The sequence below is a fragment of the Balaenoptera borealis genome (genome assembly GCF_965194805.1).
Source record: "Balaenoptera borealis genome assembly, chromosome: 5".
Lineage (NCBI taxonomy): Eukaryota > Metazoa > Chordata > Mammalia > Artiodactyla > Balaenopteridae > Balaenoptera > Balaenoptera borealis.
The window spans coordinates 30358459-30374646 of record NC_138862.1 but is presented as its reverse complement, the minus strand read 5'-3'; the positions used below and the strand labels follow the sequence as shown (position 1 = coordinate 30374646).

The following is a 16188-nucleotide window of genomic DNA, read 5'->3' as shown; positions in this document are numbered from 1 at the left end:
CATCATCAAAAAATCTACAAGCAAATATAAATGCTAGAGAGGGTGTGGAGAAAAGGGAACCCTCTTGCACTGTTAGTGGGAATGTAAATTGTTACAACCACTATGGAGAACAGTATGGAGGTTTCTTAAAAAACTAACAATAGAACTACCATATGACCCAGCAATCCCACTACCGGGAAAACCATAATTCAAAAAGAGACATGTACCACAATGTTCATTGCAGCTCTATATACAATAGCCAGGACAACCTAAGTGAAAGCAACCTAAGTGACCATCGACAGATGAATGGATAAAGAAGATGTGGTACATATATACAATGGAATATTACTCAGCCATAAAAAGAAATGAAATTGAACAATTTGTAGTGAGGTGGAGGACCTAGAGTCTGTCATACAGAGTGAAGTAAGTCAGAAAGAGAAAAACAAATACCATATGCTAACACATATATATGGAATCTAAAAAAAAAAATGACTCTGAGGAACCTAGGGGCAGGACAGGAATAAAGATGCACATGTAGAGAATGGACTTGAGGACACGGGGAGGGGGAAGGGTAAGCTCGGACGAAGTGAGAGAGTAGCACTGACCTATGTATACTACCAAATGTAAAATAGCTAGTGGGAAGCAGCTGCACAGCACAGGGAGATCAGCTCTGTGTTTTGTGACCACCTAGAGGGGTGGGATAGGGAGGGTGGGAGGGAGACACAAGGCGGAGGGGATATGGGGATATATGTAGGCATACAGCTGATTCACTTTGTTTTACAGCAGAAACTAACACAACACTGCAATGCAAGTATACTCCAATAAAGTTGTTAAAAAATTAAATAAGTAAATTAAAAAAAAATCCCTTCAAGCATTTTTAAAGGGTAATGTCAATAGTGAAAGAATAAAGAAGAAAAAATATCCACATGTGAGATAAAAAAAATAATACTGAGAAACTACAACTGGGCCAATATGCGAAAAAATTTTAATATTTATAATATTTATTATAACTATTATTAATTGATTGCTATTTCCTAGGTAGTATGGTAAAGAATTTACATGAACTAGTTAACTGAATTTCAATAATTTTTTTATTATTCCTATATTTTTTCTATACAGTCCACATTAACAAGATAACAACTAAAATTACTTTGCTTTATTTCAGACAGACTTCACTGCCTGTGTTATTTGTCAGACTTTGGAGTATAGGCCTTAAATGTCATATGTAACACGTACTGCCCTTAGAAATTTTAATTCTGATGTGAATGTTTAATCCATTAATGTAGCAGTAGCACGTGGAAGAGGATGGACGAAAAGGAGGGTCAAGACAGGAGTCCCTTCAAAAGTAGATGGTAATCATATAGAGAGGAGGCGAGACAGACATGGGTCCCTACTTCAGTGGAAGACTTACAGAGGAGTAGAAAGCCAAGGAGAGAGAATACAATAGAAAAGGAACAAGGTAGGCTGGGGATACAACTTTAAGTTTATAGACTTAATTACTTAACTGACATGGGCTAACATAGCCAAGATTCCATTAATGGAATTTTAATGAGTTTCATCTTAGATGCACTGTCTAGCATAGTAGTAAAAATTACAGCTATAATTATCTTGCATTAAGAAATGGAAATTACCTCTTTTAACATATATCTTCTTGTTTTCCCTTAAGTTAAAATCATAAGATACAAAATTTGTAATAAATCAGTTTCAAAATATGCACACAAATATATACAGAAATAGCTTATATGTTAACTAAATTTTTACTATAATCTCGATATTTTGAATAAAGTATCAAAGGGCCTTAATATTATGAAATAATATGAGCTATTATGATGACAGTGTTTCTGGATTTGAATGAAATGTTCCTAAAGCAAGCTTTTTTTTTTGGTGGAGGGCACATTTGAATATTTTCAACATAAATGAACTGCTATAATTGTTAAGTTATTAGGGTATAGCCTAAATAAATATAATGAGTATCACCTTTGAAATGAAATAGCTCTTATTTCAAGAAAATTATTATTTTAAGTCCCAACCTATGGAAATTTGGTAGAACTTTGCTAAATTTACAGAGAATGTTGGAGCCTAAGTGAAGAATGACTGCAATTGGCTTTCAGAGTAGAATACTAAAAACAGTAAGCTACAAATAAACATAACTATCACTTCCCAAGGTAGATGCAAACTGAAATATAGAAATCATTTTCTTAACTCTAGAATCTTATGTTCAAGTGAAATAAATTGAGAGGCTAAAACTCATTGCCTAGATGTAATTGATGAAACTTAGTTTTAAAATAGATGTACATAACAAAGGAAAATGGAAAAATGAATTATCAAGTTACTTCATAAGGAGCTCTATCATTGCTTGTACTTGTATGTGGCACACAAACCACCAAATCTGAAAACAGCCTTGTCTTTTATGGAGATAATGTATGCCTTTTATTAAGGGCGAAGAACTCTATGGATTCCTTTTTATCTCTAATGTTGAACGTAAGATTTATAAGTACAGAACATATAGGCTGAACAGTGCACATGCAGTAATATATTTGGAGAAAATGAATCTCAGCAAGAAATCATAGTCCAAGATGATATCGTCCTATTGTTTTCAAATATCCTGTTCACAGCGAAGAAATTATTTCCATTCGAAACCTGCAGTGGTGGAGCTAATTCACAGTTCCATATTGACGCTAACCTAGGGCTTAGTCATTTTCTTAGAATATTCTGTATTCTTACTGTTACATAGAATTTTTTCTTTAAAATACGTTATTGCGTGCTAGTAGACAGCTTCTCTGCTACATTTTTTAAAGTGCTCCTAAAGTTATTACTTGTGTAGAGTCTTAATTTGAAATATCAGCTAATACCACAGTCAGTAAGATTTTATTGCTCATATTTCAATACCAGTTTACTGTGCATATCATGTACTGACCTGTACACTGAAAATCAATTTATAGGATACAAACTCTGAATGAAATTTGTGCAGTATATAAGTAAAAGTCCTTCCATTTTTAAAATATATTTTTCTAACTTTGGGCCAATAACAGTTTCATGCATAGGTTTTGAAAACATTTTTACATAGGCTAATTTGTTTGTGTTTGCTTTCTTAAATTTCAAAAATTAAAATAGCCCCAGAATAATTATAGTTTTATATTAAGAAATTCATTAAGGTGAATGGTATCATTAAGAAATAAATGTGAAATAATACGTGATATTTTATTACTTATTATAAATACAGACATAAAATACAAATCATTTATTGAATGGATGGATGGATGGATGGATGGTGGATGGATGGAAGATCCATAAAAACAGTGAGCAGAACTGTCAAAAAATACAATTACCAATGAACATGAAGTTTCCTGAAAAAGAAAAAAAAATCTGGAGCTGGAGACACAAAAACCAAGGCACATTCTAAAAATCACAAGTAGTTCAGTTTACCTCGAAAATAGGCTGTAGTGGGGCAAAAGAAGTTGGGAAGGACTGGCAGGAAAAAAATGCAAATAAGATTTGGTAAAATTTGCATAGTCACTGAATTTATACTATTTTACATGACAATAATCCTTTGTAACAAATATTTTGGCTTACACATTTCAATCATTTCATTTCTAAACGTTAAAAGTACAAGGCAAGAGTGTTAAGACACAGAGGAACAAGTCACAGATTGATGGCGCAGAAAGTACAAAAAAAAGGAGCATACAGTAGAAGGTATTTCTCATGACTCTCAGTATATTTTCTGTAAGAAACCCTTAACTGGGCTTGCTGCCTGAATTTTTGCCACTGCAGGGAACGTTGAGATTGATTTTTTTTAATGCTTAAGATATCACCATTTCATCCACTTGCTTATAATTTTTAATATGACTTCCAATTGCCTTAATAAAATCCACACTTCTTTGGAAAAAATGGAAAGAGAGGAGGAGCAATATGAATACCTGGTTTGCTTTCTTAAGACAACCTGTGTTCTGAGTACAGGTAAAACTAATCTAAATAAATATATGTTTATTAAATATATATGAATATATACTTATAAATATGCATATGTTAAAAACAAATATAGCATGTATTTTATTATATATAAAGTATATTATATATATATACTTTGTATTTAAATATAAGACTTGTTTTGGTTTTTATTTAGAATAGTATTAGTATTTCATCTTAAATTTAAAGATGTACTTATTTTGGATTGAAAATCAAGGGTGAGGACTTCCCTAGCGGCGCAGTGGTTAAGAATCCGCTTGCCAATGCAGGGGACACGGGTTCGAGCCCTGTCTGGGAAGATCCCACATGCCGTGGAGCAACTAAGCCCATGTGCCACAACTACTGAGCCTGCGCCCTACAGCCCGTGAGCCACACTACTGAGCCAGCGTACCACAACTACTGAAGCCCACCCGCCTAGAGCCCGTGCTCCGCAACAAAGAGAAGCAACTGCAGTGAGAAGGCCGAGCACCGCAACGAAGAATAGCCCGCACTCACCGCAACTAGGGAAAGCCTGCACGCAGCAACAAAGACCCAATGCAGCCAAAAATAAATAAATAAATAAACTCATTAAAAAAAAAGAAAGAAAATCAAGGGTGAAACAAAGTTTATTTCATTAAAATATCAGTGGTGGGAATGGGATTGTTCAGTCTTCAAACTCTCACACATTTAACTGATAGCAGCTTGTGTTCTATTGGCTGTGAAAACTGACATATCTTTATGTCGAATAGATACAAGCCGAGAGGCAGAAAAATGGGCAATCACATTGCAGAAGTCATATGCTGATTAATATGTGTTAATAAACTAAATCTCTTCCCTTAAATTAGTCTTTCTTTGCTATTCTTTCTACACAGAGAAGCTGACCCAAATATTTAGATCAAAATCTGTATAAGGGAGAATAAACTGAATAAAAACAGTATTTTAAGGGGGAGGAAAAGATAAAATATTGTACTGAGTGCACCGTGACTGTAAGAGCTTTGAAAGGGTACCTGACTTTAATAATTATGTATTTATGCAAATTCTATTTTTGCATATGACCAAGTATTTCAGTTGCCAGTGGGCTTTCCATACCAGTCAGACAATTCTTAGATGTCAGAAAGATGAGCCAGGGCTCTCCACCTCAAACACTTGTAGGGGTCAGGTAGGTAAGGTAATTTACTATTCAGTAACTATCCACAGTTTGACTGTGTCAGGCTAGACAGCTTCAGCCAAATGTCACCATCCCAAGTATGGGTCCATGTATTTTGCCATGCATGCAGATTTTTTGAGATAATAGGGAAAACTTTATGTATGAAATCTTCTATCTTTATATATTTGAAACTGATTAAATTTTGTAAATAAAGAGGAAGAGACTTTGCAAACAAAATAATACAGAGCTGGAGTTTGGCCTCTAGCCTGGACTATAAGGGGACTGGATGTGTACACACACATGAACAACAAAATTTAGATTTCGATTTTTAAGGCTTAATAGGCCCCTGCTCTGATACACAAGTCATACAGTTTAAATTTGTTTATTTCTATGATTTTCTCCTCTGAAAGCTTCTCACGATGATAGCAGAGTCTTAAACGGTTGGCTCGGATGGTCTGGATGGCTGAATATGAACATATACCCAGTAAGCCAATTATCTTGTTCTTGTCTATAAAGCATGGACTAAAGTACCTGCTGAGAAGAAACAACATACTACAAATCCAAATCAGAAACGTAAGAACATATCCCTATGTGTACTGTACACCCAAGGATAGTGTTTGCAACAATTACAAGAAAACTACTTGAAAAAAAATGTTTTTCAGTGTATAATTCATTCACCCCAGTTGAAATGACTATGCAGTTGGCAGAGAAAGCATTTATGTGCCCTTGATTAACATGGCATATTTATAATCCGTCCACTGTAAACAAATGATCTATTCTCTCCCTGAGCTTTATCAGGGATGCTCATCAGGGATGCTCTTCAGGGATGCTCTTCTGCATTGCTGCCTGGCCTGTCTCGTCACATGCCCTGACATCTGCCAGTTCTGTGGCAGACACTGCCATTGTGAAGTCAAGTTTAAACCGCTCCATCCTCTGGGAATATCTTGCACAGAAATTTGACACTTAGAAAATTCAAAGTCTCTAGTGAAATCTTACATAGAGTTCACAAAATAAAGTAGCCTGCTTTTCAGGTCACTTATTCTCATTTACTGCATATGGTCAAACATTTATCCAGTTTATTCTAACACAATCGGGGGCACTTTTTTTTTTTAAAATTATGAATGACCTATGACCACCATAAAGCCATCTGAACTGTTGGCAGTTGCTGCAAGCCAGATATGCCAGAAAATTTGTGACTCTCCCTCTCTTACCACGTATTAAAAGAAAAAAATCAATTTTTGTACATTCTTTGAAAAAATATTGACAAGTAATTTAAGTACCATTTACTAGGGAAAACATATAAAAAGTTTGTCAGTTCCAAAATAAATTGCTAAAAATGAAAATACCATGGTCATAAACTTAAGCTTCTGACCAGTATCAAAAGCAGCAATATATTCATCAAAGTGAAAATTAACCTGTTTTGATATATGTGTGCCATTTGGATGTTGGGCATGTTTGCTAAGCAGTCACTACTGAATGGATTATCTATTTATCCAATGCACAGTTGTATAGAGGGGACAGAGTTGAAAAGGCAAAGCTCTGTGTCCCACTTCTATGACAGAACATCTAATACCTAGGAGGAATAAGGATAATACATGTAAACTGAGGCTTTGTAATACTTGGACATTCTCTCCCTCTCTCTCTCTTTCTCTCTCTCCCCCGCACCCCTATTATCAGAACAAAAACATTGCTTTCTTTCCCAAACTAAATTTTTCCTAGCTCAATTCATCCCATCACTTCTCACATTTTTCAGCATATTGCCAAATTATTTTTTTTTCATTTGCTTACAAACTCGAACTCTTCTTTATTTGATCCTCAGTTAGAAATGATGCTAAAGTTTGCCTATTCTCAAAACAAAATTCTCTACACTCTCTCATGGTATTTATCTTTCTCTGTCCTTTCCTTTAGCCTGAATTGTATTGAAAGAATCATCTGTACTTCCTCACCTTCCCTACACCCTCTAAACCCCAAGGACAAGCTAGAACCACCCTTGAAGGAAGATACATATTAGATTCATTAGCCTTTTCAATCACGTAACATTTGTTCACAGCACTGCCTGCTTAGAAGACTCCTTCTCTCCTTGTTCTCTTCCTACTTCTGCTTCTTTCCGGGCTTTCCCTCCCCTTCTGTCCAATGGAGACATTCCCATTATATTAGTATACGCTTCATGCATTAGTATTCTCATTCATTAGTATTCTTAAATCATCATAGTATTCTTCATTCACTAGTATTCTTTTCATTCACCTTTTTTAATGGGTTCAACAATCACAGAAGATCACTAAGTTGTTAAAGCTCTAGATATGTTCTAGATATGTCTGGACAAGAGACATAACATAGCATTGTGCTTGAAAGTAGGCTCTCCAGTTTGATTTTAAACTAGGTTCAAATTCCAGCTTTAGCCCTTACTAGTAGTGAGACTTAGGGCAAAATAACTTCTCTATGACTTAGTTTTCTCACATGCAAAATAATAATAGCACCTACCTTATTGCTGTGAGAATGAAGTAAGTATAGACAAAATGATTGGAATAGTGTTAAAGACATCATAAACATTCAATACATAGTCTACATTCTTGTTATATTTACCCTTCTTTCCAAGGTTGGCCTTTCCCCTAACTCTTGATTTCCTATGGATTAATTTAGTCTGCCTTTTTCTGACTCAGCTCAGTGGCCGACTTTTTCATGAACATTACTTGACTCTCTTGTTTGAGAACTTCCAATGGGTACTTGTTTGAATGAGAATAAAATCCAGCACCTAAACCTGATGTAAATTTTTGGCTCCTACTTCCTTCCAAACTTATCTCCTATCACAGTTCTCTGTGTTCACTGGCGATTTGTTGGGCAATGAAACTGGCTGAGCTCGTTCTCACTAGATGGCCTCTGTAGAGAGCACTTCCGGCTCCAGTCTCCAAGTAGATGCCTCCTCTTCATTCTCCACTTCTTAACTCAAATGGCACCTCCTTTGAGAGGTCTATGTTGTCCATTCAAATCACAGTAACCTCCTTTAACACTCACCCAGTCACTATCTATCAATGTGCATTTTTCTTCGTACAACTTCAAACATTCCGAAATTATACTATTTATTTGCTTATTTATCTTCAGTCTTTCCAAACAGACTATAAATTCCTTCTAGAGCTGGGACTCTACTTTTTCATCATGGTGGTTTGTCATGCTTAGAATGCTGCCTGAAATATAGGAAAAAGTAAAAAATATTGCCTGGATATATAAATAAATCATTCCATGATCTCCTAGAAACAATCTTTCCTTATTCCAAAGAATCATGATACCTCATCTGTATACATTTCACGATTATTTCTCACTTTCCATTTTCTATTGGGGTGCTTTCTAAACATGTCCTACTTTCCTCATTAGACTCTTAAGCTCCTTGAAATGAAGAACCAAGCATTATTCATCTCCATATATCTTCTCTAGCACTCTGCAAGTACTTTTTCACATATTAGGTGATCAATAAATATTTGTAGACTAGATGAATGAGTAAATGTGTGCTAAATCTCTCTCTCCATAGCCAAGTGAATATATAATTAACATTAAAAGACATTAGAGCTCTGGAGTTATAGTTAAATATCTTCTAGGAATTAGACCTCAAAGCATTCAGCTGTTAGGTTTGAAATAAACTACTGCATTCAGTAAAATCCACCAAAAATTTATTGGCCACCAAGGCACAGGGTATGCATTAAATCTGCCAACTATTTTATCTTCCATTGGTACCAGTAATAATATAAGAAAGATGGTACAGGTACCTACATAGCACAGAAAATAAGAATCAATAAAGTCATAAATGAGCAATGACAAAAAAGTAACAAGCAGAATAGAATGAACACATGAGACAAAAGCTAATAGTAATAACTGTCTTTTGACCAAGAATAATTATAACATAGAGAAATACTTGAAGTAATGCTCATCAGGAAGACTGAAGGCATTTTATTTTATTTTAAGAAATAAAAATTAGCTGTTGCACAGAAAAGAAATTGAAGCTTCAATATAAGAAGTCAATTGAAGAACATATAACAGAAACATATTTTTAAAACTACAGGAAGCAATATTAATCTACACAAACTTTAAAGTTTGTATAAGTGCAAATCAAACAGAGCTGAAATGTTACTAATGTTCCCAAAGTCTGTTAATCTGGATCACTGGAAGCATTACTTCATATTGTTGCTTATTCATGTGCAATAGAAAATAATGACAAAATCACCACAACAATGTGCAAGTATTTTAAAAATAAATTGGCATAAAGTTCATGTTTAAAAGAAACCACTTTCAAATAATTATATGTTTTTCAAATTTTATCTTGAAAAAGATTATAGAATTTTCAAGTTATCAGACTTACAATTTTTCTCTTAAATGTTGTTTTAGTGAGCTGTTATTGCAGACTGACTGATTTGACTAATATTTCATGATATCATTTTAGTGAATGTGTTAGAAATGCTATAAGAATAATCCAGGAACTCATCAATAAAGAAACAGGAATGGATATAAGGACATTTAAAATAAGTTTAAAAAATTAAAAATGTTTAAATTAAAAAAATAAAGTTCTTTCTTCTTATGAAAAATATTTTAAAATATATTCTCATGTGGTTATAGACAAAAGTGTACATTTTAAGTGTGTACCAACTTCTCATTTAAATTGTTTTCTGTTTAAAAACTTCTAGCAAGCCTACACTGAGACATTTCTCCCTTACAAATTCAAATCTGTCTAGTATGCCTGCCATGCAACCTTTAATGCCTATTACTTCTTTTCTTTTTATTTCCCAAATTCCATATTTTTTCAAGCCACAGCATGTCTTTTCTGCACTATTCAAACAATATCTTCATTCATTAATGTCTGCCTCTGTGCTCAGCCCCTCCTATCTCTGCCTCTGTCCCCCTCCATCATTAAGCACAGTCTACTCACTGTTTACATTACAGTTTTCATTACTTTGTTGAAGTCATAAAATTACTTCTCACCATTGCCAATAGAATATAATGAAAAGGGTCTTACTGTTGCATACAAAGAGATCACAATCTAGTTTGTTTTTTTTTCCTTCAGCAGTATTTACTGCAAACTTTTTTGTATTTCTTTGCTCCAGCAATACTGAGTTGGTAAAATTTTCCTTAACATGTAAAGCAATTTTATTATTTTTTGCATTTCCATGTTCTGTTCCCACTTTCTTGAAATGCTTGCCACAACTATTGGTTTGGCAAAATACTACTCCTTCTTTGAAACCCAGCTGAAGATTGAACTTATCTTTCAGAACTTCCTTGATATACAAAGGCAGAATTGGTGGCTCCGATCCCTGTGATTCTAATACATTTTGTATGAACTGACCTATCTTACTGCATACAGTACTCTGCACTGTAATTATTTGTATTCTTGTGCATCTCATCAAAGCCTGAGCTCCTTAAAGTCTGGTAACGTATCTTACCTCTTTTTGAATGTTTTTTAAAAGAAGCATGGATGGATGCATGGATATTTGATGTTAGATTTTAATGATGACATTACGCATTTCTTAAAAGTTAACACATTTGAAAGAAATTGGTACATCAATAAATCTCTAATACTGTTCCTACACCTTGGTACATCAACAAGTCTTACAGCATTTGATATAATTGCCACCCTAGCAACTAATTTACTTCCAGATCTGTCACCATTGTTGAGATCAACTTAATGATTTCCTTTGATATACAGATTTAGAAACATACACAAAAGTCATGAGAAAAGAATTTTATTTTTCATATCTTTGTAAGGTTTACTTGACTAGTATTCCTTTTACCTAATCGTAAAATAGAAGTTTAAAATTCTTTAACTGTGTTTCTGGTATTTTTATTTTATGTCCAGAAGGCGTCTCACATTATGCTACAAGCTGCCACAATCTGTGACTTTTCTCTAGGTATATTTCCAATAAAGAGGCACTGACAAAAATGGAGTGACAGAGGGTGACTTTAAAGTCAACCACTCAGTCACAGATGTGCTCCTAGAAATGCATTAGTGTCCAGGAACCAAATTACATGCCACTGAGTTAAATCCTAGCAAACTGATACTAGTAATAATGTAATGAACAGAAAAAGTGCTACCATGTTGAGTTATCAGTGATTCTTAGAGTCATAATAGCTGCATATTTCCATGAGAAAAAAAAATACATGCACAAAACAGTACCCTTTCTCCTCATAGAAGAAAAAATGCAAGCAGTTTGCTAGGTATTTTTAGTGTAACACTCTGTCATGCATGTGTTAGACAAGAGAATAGTAAACAGCTATGAACTTTGGTCCTCATCCTTCTCACACAGGGAGAGCATTCACTGAAGTGTAAAAAGGAAAAAATAAAAATAACTTCAAAGAAAGCTGGAAGCAAGGAGGCCAGAAGATTAGCAAGGGTAAAAAGAACTGAGGGGATGCGTACAATATAACAACTCTTTCAGATCATATCAGTTATCCTTAGGTAATACTGAGGGGCAATTTCACCGTTTCAGAACCCCGATACTTTTTTCTGTGTGCAGCACTTTTGCTCAGAAAGCAATAACTTCTGAAAAACAACCATCATGCAATCTCTTTTGTCAATAAAAGGCAACAATGCCTGAAGCATGACATTTAAATATGCCTTAAATCACTCAGGCAGCAATTCCATTAATAGTGCAACGCAGCCATAGAAACTTGCTCTGTGTCAACATTATGGATTCCATTGTTGAAACTGAAATAGATACTGGGAAGAACTCTCATGAGTTACTTCAAGACTATTCCTTTCACCAAATGCTTGCATGGAATTCCATAGGTACTGTTTTTGAATATAGACACAGAAATACTGCACACACAGATTTCTGTTAAATTGAATGTTCGGAACATCTTAGCAGATTTGATGCATCATTACCAGATACTGAGAGACCACTGATTCTTGGATTTTTCACAACTCTCTAAAAGTTGGGTAGCTGGAAGTAGTTTTAAACACCTTGGTAGTTTTATATCAAGGTATATAAAACTCTACACCTAGCTGACTAAAAGCACATACATTTAGATAATAAAAGAGTATTGGAACACAAACATGTTTGTTCAAACAGATAACATGGGTGAAATCCATGATATCCTCACCTAAATGGCTCTTCATATTTGGACAAACCCTGCTACAAATGACATTGTGTTAGGATCCTTGGCCACTTCTGTACATTCATGAGACTCAGTGCTTTTGTTGAATTCATTTGGGTTAAGAAACCAATTTATACCTAAAAGAATAATTTGTTCTAGTTCAAGATTATCAATTGGGGTTATTAAGAGTTTGGGACAATAAAATAGGCTTACTAAAAGGGGGCGTAGGGACTTCCCTGGTTGCACAGCGGTTAAGAATCTGCCTGCCAATGCAGGGGACACGGTTGAAGCCCTGGTCCGGGAAGATCCCACACGCCACGGAGCAACTAAACCCGTGCGCCACAACTACTGAAGCCCGTGCACCTAGAGCCCGTGCTCCGCAACAAGAGAAGCCACCACAATAAGCCCACGCACCGCAATGAAGAGCAGACCCTGCTCGCTGCAACTAGAGAAAGCCCGCACACAGCAGCGAAGACCCAACGCAGCCAAAAATTAATTAATTAATTAATTAAAAAAATAAAATAAAATAAACAAAAAATAAAAGGGTGGGTAAGTAGTTTAACAGCAAGATTGGGAAGAGTTCAGTAATTTAGGAAAATGAAGAAAAAAGCATTCAGCAAGTATTACAAATATTTTGCACTGCTCCAGACGAAACAGATACAAATATGACAGTCTTCTTTTCAAGATTAAAGCCAAGTATAAATACAGATATTAAGAAATTATACAATCCAATATGAAAAGTACTAAAATCCAGGTACATATGAAGGGCATAGGAGATGAGCCATTCACATATGACCCAGGAGGGGCAGAGTGTGTGATGGACCAGATAACCATGCTTGTACATGAATTTGAACCCTGGTAATTCTGACTCAGTAATATTATACCTCAAAGTATTATCATCTTTCCCACTACAATATAACTTATGTTTTTGAAAGCTGACTTGTCTTTTAATTTCTCAAGGAGACAAAATTACATTCCACTTTTGTGCTATGCTTTGTATCAGTCACACTGCCTGGATTCTGCTTTTCTTGTGAATAGTGAATAGTCATCGTTTTTGATCTACCTTCTGTTATCCTATTAATTCACCTCCAGCTCTCCAGATAATATTTAGTTACCTTCCTTGTGTGCTCAGAGCACTTTATATTTATCTCCACTTCATAACTTAACATCAAGTTACTTGCAGGCTTTCTTTTCCAGGCAGTATAATTCTTGAGGAGAAGGATGTATCTCATCCTTCTCTATAATTGCCTCAGTGCATGATATATAGAAGGTGCTCAATAAATGTTTATTAGATGAATATATGACTGCATGCATGAAAGTCCCCAAGATTATTTATGAGCAGTTTGTGACCTCCACAGTGTGACATGAAGGTTGCCACCCTCATCCATTAGCCATTGCTTAAATCCATTCTTCCTGTTCTTGAGGCTATTTCCATCTTTGAATATTTTCTATAAAAACTGCCCAAACACCATCAGTGAGTATTTTAGTGGAGATAGACCACTTTCTGAGACAAAGCAGAATGCAAAATTATAGGCAGGTCATGCATTCCCAAAAGGACATTTTACTAATCTCACAGTTTCACTAAGACCTGAAAACCACCGCGACTAGAATTTCTTGTTCTCACTCACAAGGCTTACTTTTTATTTTAATGGCATCGCATATCTCTTTATAGACACCATCTAACTCAATGATTCTATCTAATGTAGCTAGCCGGTGAACTCCTGAGGGGTTCTTATAACACCTGATGCTACAGACCACCTGCTTAAAAAAAGAAGAAAAGCTTATGATAGCCCCACTCTTAAAAGAAGGCTAAAAGAATGGTCAAAGCTTTCTTTTGTTGAACCCACTTCAGAAATGAGCTATTATTATCTGAACTATGGTCTTCTTAAGGCTGAGTAGAATCAAGACATAAAATAAAACTAAAATAAGCCGTAAATTCAGGCTTGTACCTGGCCACTGAAATTTCCAGTTGTTCTCAAAACAGCTTTCTATAAGCAGGATAGATTTTTTGCTTAGATTTTCAAATCTATCTAGCCTCCCCAGGTAGACAGAGGCTTAGAGGTTGTACAACTGTAATAACAGAAAGTAAAGCATTTTACAGGCAGTAAAGCTAATAACTAGCATATAAGTGGGTTTTGAAGGGGACTCATATCCCAGGCAGAAAGAAAGATGAAGATATTAATGATGTTGCTAATGCTATAGGGAGGACATTTCAGATTTCATAGTAGCATACTCTCTTGTGACTTCCTGGATATTTTATTATTTGCGGCAAATTTCGAAAAAGACCACAATAATTTGAAGCTCCTCCCATCAAAACATGAGATGGTGGAATTCCCTGGTGGTCCAGTGATTAGGACTCTGCACTTCCACTGCAGGGGGCCTGGGTTAGGGAACTAAGATCCCACAAGCCGTGTGGTACGGCCAAACTTAAAAAAAGAGAGAGAGAGAAAGAGACAGAGGATGGGAATCTCTTTCCCCCATATTGAAAGCAAGTTTGCCTTGTGGTTTGCTTTGACCACATAAACAAATCAGAAATGCTACTGTGCCTCCAGCCTAGGCTCAAGAGGACTTGCAATTTTTATTACATTCTTGGAATCCCTGCCATCTACTACAATGTGAACAAGCTCTGACTAGAGTGTTAGATGGTGAGAGATATGTGGTGTAGTCACCCTCATTTGCCATGCTAATAGAAAGGAAGACACTGGATGTGAGAATAAAGCCATTTTAGATATCACAGCCCATGACCAAAACCATCACTGACCCAGAAGCATGAGTAAGCCCCGCCAAGATCATCCTAGTCTGACCACATAAGCGAGAATTCTCAGATGATCCACAGATTCATGATCGATAATACTTGTTGTTTTAAGCACTACGTTTTGGGGTAGTTTGTTGAACATCAAAATTTTGCTGATGCAATTTTTATTCTCATATTTAATAACTAGTTATTGAGCACCACTTTGTGCCAGCCATTGATATACAAACTGGAGATACAAAAGTGAACGATTCATAGCCCCTGGCTTCAAAGTGTTCACCATCTTTGAAGGAGTACACTCAAATAAACAAGCATTTTAATACAAAAAAATAAGCACTAGGGACAATCAAAGGGTGCTAGGGACCATTCAAGTCCTCAAATTAAGAAATGTCCATCAAAAAAAAAGAAAGAAGGAAATGTCCACCTAAACAAACTGTGCACTTATATGAATGTACTCTTATTTCGGCACTTCCATAATGTCCAAATAGCTAAACTGACATTCTGTTTAAATGTAGTGTGCTGCACTGGTACCCTCCGTTTCCTAATTACTGATGGGTTAGAATAAAAAGAAATTTAATGAGATCAAGTTCTACCCTTCCTGGATAGCAAAAGGATAGCAAAAAGGGAACTCTTCATGTTCAAACCAGGAGAGGAGAGAGCCAAATCTTTCTCAAAACAGTAATGCAGCTATCTTGTATCGCAACAAGGGCAAAATCAAAGCCATGCCAGTAAAATTATTTATTCAATTGGGCTTCAACTCTATAATCTCCAAGAGATAAAACTGTTTCCCTTAGCTAGATGGTCTTACATTAAGAATGACTTTGAAGGAACATATGAAGCATCTTTCTATTTTCTTTTCAATTTCTCCGGTGGCGCAAGTGAACTCATACGGATGCTCACACGTGGAACTAGATATCACACCCTCACCCCTTCATATCTCCACAACCAACCAACCATGTCTAAGGAGAATCTCACTGATCTTCAGGGAACTTCTCTACATTCCTGGTTCATGGTCTAGAGTTTGGTATGGTTCTGGGGGAGCTTTAGGAGGCATGGTTAGTGGGGGTGAGGGTTAGCTTTATCTGCCCCCAATCACTGTGAAGGGTTCTAGTGCAGTCAGTGCTAGTGAAGCAAAGCCCCCTCTGTCTTTCCTCACTGAATTACTAAGTGATGCCGCCTCTGGCTTTGGGTGGTGATGATAAAAGCCACGTGCAAGTACTGGCCTCACCCCACCCTTAAGTTATGATGAATTTAGTGATTGACAATCTACAAATACGGGGCTCTGACTTGC

At 35.8% G+C, this 16188-nt stretch overlaps 1 protein-coding gene and 1 long non-coding RNA gene across 8 annotated transcripts in view; one reads left to right on the top strand and one right to left on the bottom strand.

Moving 5' to 3' along the window:
- Nucleotides 1-15230, top strand: part of LOC309629025 — a 471640-nt gene extending 456410 nt beyond the window's left edge. The window contains exons 2-3 of the long non-coding RNA XR_014244814.1: nucleotides 376-7246; nucleotides 7283-15230. This is a non-coding gene — a long non-coding RNA (uncharacterized lncRNA). The remainder of the gene's footprint in view (nucleotides 1-375; nucleotides 7247-7282) is intronic.
- Nucleotides 1-16188, bottom strand: part of ROBO2 (roundabout guidance receptor 2) — a 1241430-nt gene that overhangs the window by 1163289 nt on the left and 61953 nt on the right. The gene's annotated exons all lie outside the window — the stretch shown is intronic.